The following is a 9,872-nucleotide window of genomic DNA, read 5'->3' on the forward strand; positions in this document are numbered from 1 at the left end:
AATTTCGATAAGTCAGTTTTTTCTCCTATGTCCGCTATTTCCTATGCTTCGACCCACTGTGCGCCGTGTCTGATGCGCCACTTGCGTTACACGTTACCTCACTGACTTACGCACTTACACTTTCCATTACCTTCTTGTTGCACCTTAACATTAGATGTTTATTTATAAAATATGACGCGCGGAGCGGCTGTAATTTGTTAATGGCGAGAAAAACGAGATCGTTGTGCTGACTGATCATTTTCTTTACTGTAAAATCAATTAAAGAATCTAAGATACATTCAATAAACCTTTTGGCCATTGAAATAATACACTTAATTAATCTAATAAGAGAAGCAAATCATCGCCTACCAATCGAAGAACTTCAAAAACGCTCGTGATCCAAGGCTTTTTCAGCTCAGAAGTGGGATAATCAATCGGTTTTTGGATTTGATTTTGCGATCTGCTTCTGGAGTCGTTTATGGTGTACCTGAGTCCGACGCCTTTACATCAGTAGTCAGGCAGTCTTGACCTGGATTTTTTTTTCACCATTGAACAAAATTCAAGAAGAAGCATTAAATAAAAGGTCAGCTATCAGCCAACATCTCATTTTCTAGTCGACGGTCTAGATTTCCTTCGTTTTTTGCATCTTCTTACTATTTTTCTTTTAAAAAGTGATAAAAGAAATAATAGATCGAAGTTGCTTAGACGACCTTTCTTTTGAGGATCTTAGAAATGAGGTACGCAGTTATGGACCTGTACCAGCTATTACTCGGGATCAATTGATTGATCAAATTATGTCACATTTGGAGCGAAATGGACCTCTTGCTGATTTTGGTCATACGCCTGCTTTCCACTTGCACTGCAACACAGACGTCTTCGATCCAACAACCTTGTTGTGCTACGTCTGCTTCAAATTCTCATTCTCCTGCTTCTGATACATCAATGCATCAAATGTTTGGCTTTTTCTCGGAACTTTTGAAGCAACAGAGAGAGATGATGCAGAAGCAACAGAGCGAATTTATGCAACAGCTGGTGACCCAGCTTGTTTCGTCAATTCGTATTAACAACGCAGATTCTCAGGGTTCAATATCTACTTCTGACCTTCCTGGACCTCCTGTTCAAGATTTTAGACCTGTTTTATCTACTGTTCCTGTGGCACAGGCTGTTAATTTACTTACTTCTCAACTTCCCTCTTTCTCTGGATTGGAAGATGAGAATGTTGATATATGTATTGAAAAAGTTGAATGTGTTTCTAATATTCACGTAGTCTCCGATCAGGTAACTCTTTTGGCAGCTTGTAGCAAGTTGAATAAATCTGCGAAAGATTGACTGGATCTCAACTCAGGTACGATTAACGATTCTTGGACTAACTTGAAACAAGCCATTTCTGGAAGATTTAGAAGGGATATTCCTTATCATGTAACTTTCCAAAAGGGTAAACAACCGTAAATGGAATTTTACTAAGGAGTCTTTTAATGAATACGCTATGCAGAAATTGAAGCTGATGCAAAATCTTCGATTGCCTGAAAAGAAAGCATAAATTTTTTAATTTCAGGGATTGGAAATGCCTCCATTAGAGCTTCGGCATCAATGATTCAAGCTGAATCTTTGGATCAATTTCTAGAGAAAATGCATGTACTTCCTCTGGCTTATGGGAATCCTAAAAAACTTCCTTCCTCTTCATTAAAGATGATCAAGAATGAAGTGGTTACTTCTGAAAAAGTTAATTCCTTTCCCGATTCCTCCAAGGATTTGTTCTGTGTTTATTTTCGAACGAAAGGACACGTTCGTGACGATTGTGCCCGTTTGAAGAGAAAAGAACAGAACAGACCCGTTTCCTCTTCTACTCAATCTTCTTCTGTGGTTTCAATCGAGGAATCGCCATCATTTTCTGCAGAGTCTTCTCAAACGACCGAACCTTCCCCATCCTTTTCCTCCCATGTGGCCTATGTTGAATCCGGATCTACTTTTAATATCAGCGATAATATTGTTAAGGTGACATCTATAAATGATATAAGTTGCTCATTAGATGCATTGATTGATACAGGCAGTGCAGTATCTTTAATTCGTCCTTCGATCTTTACTAGATTCATTGGCATTCCTTTTTATCAATTAAAAATGCCTTCTCGAATTTTTAAAGCTTTGAATAAAAGTATAATAAAGATTCGTGGAGAATTTACCTTGGAATTTCAGCTTGCTATTTTTCCGAATAAAACTTTTAAAGTTCTTTTTCTTGTCCTGGAAGATGACAAACTTTTTGTTGATTTAATCCTTGGACGCGATTTTCTACAAATGTATAAAGTTATTATTGTTTGTGAATCTTTTTGGAATGAGAAATCTAAAATACAATTATTTTCGGAGATAGCTTGTTTAAACGATAAGGATGTTCTTAATACTTTTACGGATGCCAATGACTCTATATTCGAAACTGATTTCGGATTTTCAGTTGATAGAAAGCTTAAGTCTTTAACTTGTGAGATAGATAATACTGAAGTTACTCCAATAAAAGATGGTCATGCGGTTACTGTATCTCTTAAAGATAATACTACTTACGCATACGCACCTAGACGTTTTGCTTGGGCAGAAAGAAATCAGATTCGAGAGATTACGGATGATCTTTTAAAAAGAGAGATAATTAAACCTAGCATTTCACCATATTGTGCAAAGGTAGTTCCTGTAATGAAAAAGAATGGCACGATGCGATTATGCATAGATTTACGTCCTTTGAATGAACGTGTTGTAAAGCAAAATTACCCTTTTCCTTTAATTAAAGATTGCCTTGCTCGTCTAGGTAACAAAAAGGTTTTCTCGTTATTAGACTTGAAAGACGGTTTTCATCAAATAAATGTGCATCCGGATCACACAAAGTATTTTGCTTTTGCGACCCCGGATGGTCAATTTGAATATACCAAACTTCCATTCGGTTACTGCGAGGCTCCGGCCGAATTTCAGAAAAGGATGATTCAAATTTTTCAACCTCTTATTCGAGAGGTTAAAGTTCTTATTTGCATTGATGATATTTTGGTTCCGTCTGTTTCTATTGAAGAAAACTTAGTTAATTTGAAAGAGGTACTTTTGTTGCTTAAACAATATAGATTCAAACTGAATTACAAAAAATGTCATTTTCTAAAATCTAAAATTGAATATTTATGGTATATCCTTTTCCCTTCAGGGATTACTTTAAGCGATCGTCATGTTAAAGCGATAAAATACTTTCCGAAACCTGCAAATGTTACTCAGATTCAGCGTTTCCTTGGTCTCACAAATTTTTTCCGTAAATTTATTAAAGATTATGCTTTAAAGACTCGTCCTTTGCATAATTTATTACGAAAATCAGTTTTATTTAATTTTGATAATAACTGTATAAACGCTTTCCAGATTTTAAAGAAGGAATTGACTTCGTATCCGGTTCTTAGACTATATAATCCTTTAGCCGAGAACGAATTACATACCGATGCGAGTGCGTTGGCGTTGGCTGCTATTCTTTTTCAAAAGCAAGATAGAGGAAAGTGGGCTCCTGTTGCCTACTTTAGTCAGGTCACCAATTCTGCTGAGGCTAAATGTCATAGCTTCGAATTGGAGATGTTGACTGTGGTTAGGACCATTGAGCATTTTCACATTTTCCTCTATGGCCTAGATTTTACGGTCGTAACTGATTGTCATACTTTAGTCTATGCTGTAAATAGAGCTCATTTAAATCCTCGATTTACTAGATGGACTCTCAGGCTGCAAAATTATAGATTTAACGTCTTACATCGGCCTGGTATCAGAATGGCACATGTCGACGCTCTCAGTAGGGTTTCAGAAGTCAATGCTCTGGTCGATTCTTTACCTCTTGAAAGAGAATTGGAATTAAAACAATTGTTAGATCCTAAAATCAAAGAAATTGCTGAACAACTTGAGTTCTCAGATCACCCGAAATTTGAATTAATCCGTAGTCTGATATACCGTAAAGGATCTGATTGTCCTCGATTTGTTGTTCCTGAAACAATGATCGAAAATGTAATCAGAATATATCATGATGATTTAGCTCATTGTGGGTTAGAAAAAGTTGTTCAGGGTCTCAGCGAATACTACTGGTTTCCATTTCTACGTAAGCGAGTTTACGATCATATTAGCGATTGTGTCACGTATTTAACCTCTTATACAGGTTTTAAATCTAGTGAAGGTGAAATGCATATAACTGACACACCATCTGAACCTTTTCAGATTCTGCATATGGATCATTTCGGTCCGATATGTGAATCTAGTAAGGGTTCTAAGCATATTCTAGTAATAATCGATGCTTTTACGCGATATATTTGGCTTTTTCCAACTAAGACTACTGCTTCCAAAGAAGTTGTTAAACATCTTACCTCTTTATTTCTTATACTTGGAAATCCAGTAAAAATCGTATCGGACAGAGGCATAGCTTTCACCTCTCGAGAATTCGCTGAACTTCCTGAACACAAAAAACATAAAACACAGACTTATTGCCACTGCTGTTCCCTGAGCCAATGGTTTAGCTGAAAGAGCTAATCGTTTTCTGAAATCTTCTTTAAAGAAACTTGTTAGTGATCTAATGGACTGGGAATTATGCCTGGAAACAGTACAATATGTTTTCAATAATACGCATCATTCAGCGCTTATGACTTCTCCTTCTAAATTATTACTTGGTTACGATCAACGTAACAATTCTGATGCTAATCTCATCAAACTTTTGAATGAGATTGCGAATATAAATAAAGATTTTTCTTTAGAAAGAGAAAAAAGCAGGGAATTGGCTTTGAACATTGCAAATAAGATTAAATTTTATAATAAAGTCTTATTATGATAAGCATGATCATAAACTATTATCTTATAAACCGGGTGATTTGGTCATGATCAGAGATTCTGATGTTAAAATGGGTGAATGTAGAAAGTTAAAATCTGATTTCAAAGGTCCTTATAAAGTAACGAAAGTCTTGGACAAAAATCGTTACGTGGTTCAAGATATACCGGGTTCAAGCATTACCTCTAGATCGTATAACTTCATTCTATCTCCTGATCGTATGAAATTGTGGATTAAAGCTCTTCCTGAAACTGACCAAGTTTCCGATGTACAGAGTTAAAAACTCCTTTAGATTCTTGTTTGCATCTTAACCTGTTTACAAATTGGTTATATTATATGTACTAAAATTTATCGCTAGAACTCTGTATGGAAATGAGTGTATTTATGTGTGTTCATCTGAGTTTATGAGTGTTATTAAATATTTCTAATGTATATAAGTTTTAATTTCAAAACATTTACTGTTTATCTGTACTACACTTATCGAAAACACTTGTTAAAATTTGTTCGAAAATGTTTTTCCAGTTAACCAAATAAAAATGATGTTCGGGACGCACACATAGCCAGGATTGGCCGAACTGTAAGAAATGGGTTACGCCGTGTCTGATGCGCCACTTGCGTTACACATTACCTCACTGACTTACGCACTTACACTTTCCATTACCTTCTTGTTGCACCTTAACATTAGATGTTTATTTATAAAATATGTCGCGCGGAGCGGCTGGAATTTGTTAATGGCGAGAAGAACGAGATCGTTGTGCTGACTGATCATTTTCTTTATTGTAAAATCAATTAAAGAATCTAAGATACATTCAATAAACCTTTTGACCATTGAAATAATACGCTTAATTAATCTAATAAGAGAAGCAAATCATCGCCCACCAATCGAAGAACTTCAAAAACGCTCGCGATCAAGGCTTTTTCAACTACTATCGCGTGGGCTATTTCAATGCGCTAATAGCATCATCGTTCAATCTGTTTATGCATGAAGTCATGCAATCATGGCACGAGAAATCTTTATGAAAAAAAAGAATGAGATGCGCGCTATGGTCGAATCAGCTTTTTACGATAGCCGCACGAGCGCAGTACGCATAAAGCACCCCACTTCACCATGCGAAATTCGCTCGAAACCCGTGCAATTTTGGCATGGCTTATCGGTTTGACAGTCAAATTTCTAAACCACGCCTTCTATGATGAATTGTGTATTAAAAATTAAACATTTATGTGAAAAATGTTGCTGCAGTAGTAAATGTATTAATGAAAGTATTTGATGATTTATTTAAATTATAGAATTTGTTTCCTGAGTAATTTTTTAATTATCATATTCCTACAGAAGATTACAAAGACCCTGGTGGAAAAATTTTGCTGAAATTTGTGTGACATTTCGCCGAAATTGTTGTAAGTTTTGAAACACATTTCAGTGAAATTTCAAATACGTAATTTCAGAAATACGTAATAGGTGTACAACTTTGCTTCCGCCGTTTTTTTCCGAAATTCGAGGCTTTATTGTAAAAAACTGGTTATACATTTATGTTCAAAGTATTGTCCATCGCTGGCCACTACTTTCTCCCATCTTTCGGGCAGCGTACGAATCCCGCGTCGAAAAAACTGGTCATCTTTTGAGGCGATCCACGAATCGATCTAATTTTTTACTTCTTCATAAGACCGGAAGTGCTGGTCAGCCAGACCGTGTGCCATTGATCGAAACAAGTGATAGTCAGAGGGAGCAACGTCTGGAGAATACGGCGGGTGGGGTAGGACTTCCCATTTCAATGTTTCTAAGTATGTCTTGACCACTTTCGCAACATGGGATTGAGCATTGTCATGCTGCAAAATCACTTTATCGTGTCTCTCGTTGTATTGCGGCCGTATGTCTTTCAATGCTCGGCTCAAACGCATCAATTGCGTTCGATACCGATCGCCTGTGATTGTTTCAGTCGGTTTTAACAGCTCATAATACACTACGCTGAGCTGGTCCCACCAAATACAGAGCATGACTTTGCTGTGAATATTCGATTTGGCCGTCGACATGGAAGCATGGCTGGGAACCTCCCCATGATTTTTTGCGCTTGGGGTTATCGTAATGAACTCATTTTTCGTCCCCAGTCACAATGCGATGCAAAAATCCCTTCCGTCTTTGCCTTTCAAGCAGCTGTTCCCAAGCAAACAAACGCCGTTCAACATTTTTCGGCTTCAACTCGTACGGTACCCAATTTCCTTGCTTCTGAATCATTCCCATGGCTTTGAAGCGTTTTGAAATGGCTTGTTGAGTTACTCCCAATGATCATGTCAATTCTTCTTGATTTCGACACGAGTCTTTATCAAGTAATGCCTCCAATTCTGCATCTTCGAAAACCTTCTCTCTTCCACCGCTATGTCGGTCTTCAACGTCAAAATCACCGTTCTTGAAGTGTTGAAACCACTCACGACACGTTCTTTCATTAATAGCGGCCTCACCATAAGTATTTGAGAGCATTCGATAAGCCTCAGCCGCAGATTTCTTCATATTGAAGCAGAAAATTAAAACCTCCCACAAATGACGAGAATTTGGCTCGTTAACTGACATTTTCAATCGAGAATAACTTTATGATGCAGACACAAATCGACTAATGTTTCTATGGAGTTATGTTGACAGATGCCCAAGAATTACTCTATGACGTCTATGATCTATTTATTTCGACCATCACTTACCGTTAAAGCCATCTGGAAAACGGCGGAAGCAAAGTTGTACACCTAATATAATGTAATACGATAAAGTAATAATAGAAACAAAAACAAATAAGTTACACAGTCTGTTAATAATAAAATTTATTTATAGGCAACTGAAAATTTAAATGTACAAATAAAACATTAAATATACAAATGCACATTAGAACAATATTTGATATCCAAAAAGTATGAACAGTATAATACATTGTTCTACAACCATGCCATGTAATTAAAAAAATTAATTAAAATAATAGATAAGGAAAAGTAAAAGTCTCAAAGAAAAAATTTATTTACACAGAAATTTATAAGGTAAATGTATCATTTCATAGACATGAACCAATTGTTCGACAAAGTGACAAAACATTTCAAATATTAAGTTTTTAATGATATGTACGATTCTAAATAAATTCGTTATTAAATTTTTATAAACAATAAATTTATTTAGAGCCGTATACGGAAAGAATTTTCCTTTAAAATTTACCCTGAAAATATGATGATTGTGGTACAATACAATATTTTGAAGATTTTTACCATGCACTTCAGTAAATTATTTTGTACTTTATTGTAGTTTTATTAATGAATGAGAGAGATTTATATTATAAAATTCTTCGAAATACAATGTTGTCCCACGGCTGTCATATTTTCAAGACTGTCATATTTTCAGGGTAAATTCTAAGAAAAAATTCTCTCCGTGTACATATTATTAAAAGTTTAATATTTAAAATGTTGTATCACTTTGTTACAACGTTATTATACTTTTGTTTTCGTATTTTTTATATTTATATATTTTTTATAAATAATAAATTATTTAATTACTTTTATTATTTAATTATCTTCAATTAAATAATTTATTTACCTTTCGATAAACTCCACAATATTTACTGCTGCAATATTTTTCGCATAAATGTTGTTTAATTTTTAACACACAATGCATCATAGAAGGCGTGGTTTAGAAATTTGACTGTCAAACCGATAAACCATGCCAAAATTTGCACGGGTTTCGAGCGAATTTCGCATGGTGAAGTGGGGTGCTTTATGCGTACTGCGCTCGTGCGTCTATCGTAAAAAGCTGATACGACCATAGCGCGCATCTCATTCTTTTTTTTCATAAAGATTTCTCGTACCATGATTGCATGACAGTAGTATACTGGGGGGTTCTAAGTGATCTAACTCTGGTCCTCTGAGGGGAGTGCGGGGCGAGGGGCGTGCTTGATAGCGCGCGGGGGATGGCGCGGGGGGTACTTGATGGCGCGGGGAAGGAGGGGAGAGGCGCTGGAAGGCCCCGGCGTTATTGGTGTTTATGTAAACATCTCGAAAAAATGCGTTTGTCGGCCGCCGCCACCGCCGCCGCCGCCGCCCTATCGCCCTCCCCAAAAATGCATCGGTAACAAAGGCTTGCATACACTTACTGCATATACTTACCATCTCTTTTCCTCTTATGTTTCGCCATCTTTCCCGCCGCGTTGTCGCTCCCGTTGAATCTTCTTCTCGCACGCAAAAATATTTTATCATACGTTTTTTATTTAATGATTTAAACAGAGAAAACGCTTAATATGATTGTGACCGTTCGTCGCAGTACCGTTGAGCGCGAAGATACTGGAGGCGCGCATAATATGATAGCGCTGCGCTATCATAGGGTTCTAATAAGAAAGGAATAATGTCATGCACCCAGATATATAGTTTAAATATGCGTTTATTTTTACGTAATTTTACAATATACAGTTCTTACAATATTTATAAGCAGGAACTTTAATTTAATTTAGTTAATTTTAAATCGAATTTTAAGCACCTGCTTCCAATTAGCAATAAAATGTACATTTACTTTTCACACTGTTTACAATATTATCTAAAGCATATTATCTAAACTATTAACTCACACTCTATATTTGATTTTTTATTATAAATTTTGCGCAAAATCTACAGCATCACACTTATCGATGATATAATTTTCACCTAAAAGTGTTACAAAATATTTAATTTTTTCATTTTTTAAGATTTATTATTCATTTTTTAAGATTTCATAAATGTAAACGTTATTTGTGATATTGGACAATTTACACTTTTTATATAAATGATAAGTTTATGCTTGCGACATTATGATATGTTATAATTAATTTATTCATTTTCAAAGATTTATAAAATTTTCAAAATTTTATAAATGTAACCGTTATTTATGATATATTTTTATGTACATTGAAAATGACCGGAGTCGAAACGTTTGTAATATTATTAAGGAGGTTGTAAGGGCATAAAACACATATATTAATATTTTCGCTTTAAACAAACTACATACATGTGAAAGTTGTGTTCATAACATTCTGGTTTTATTTAGCAACACATTTTTATAGGTTATTTATTTTATTTGTTATTAGTTTTA

The sequence above is a fragment of the Trachymyrmex cornetzi genome, unplaced genomic scaffold (genome assembly GCF_001594075.2).
Source record: "Trachymyrmex cornetzi isolate Tcor2-1 unplaced genomic scaffold, Tcor1.1 scaffold1521, whole genome shotgun sequence".
NCBI classification, from domain to species: domain Eukaryota; kingdom Metazoa; phylum Arthropoda; class Insecta; order Hymenoptera; family Formicidae; genus Trachymyrmex; species Trachymyrmex cornetzi.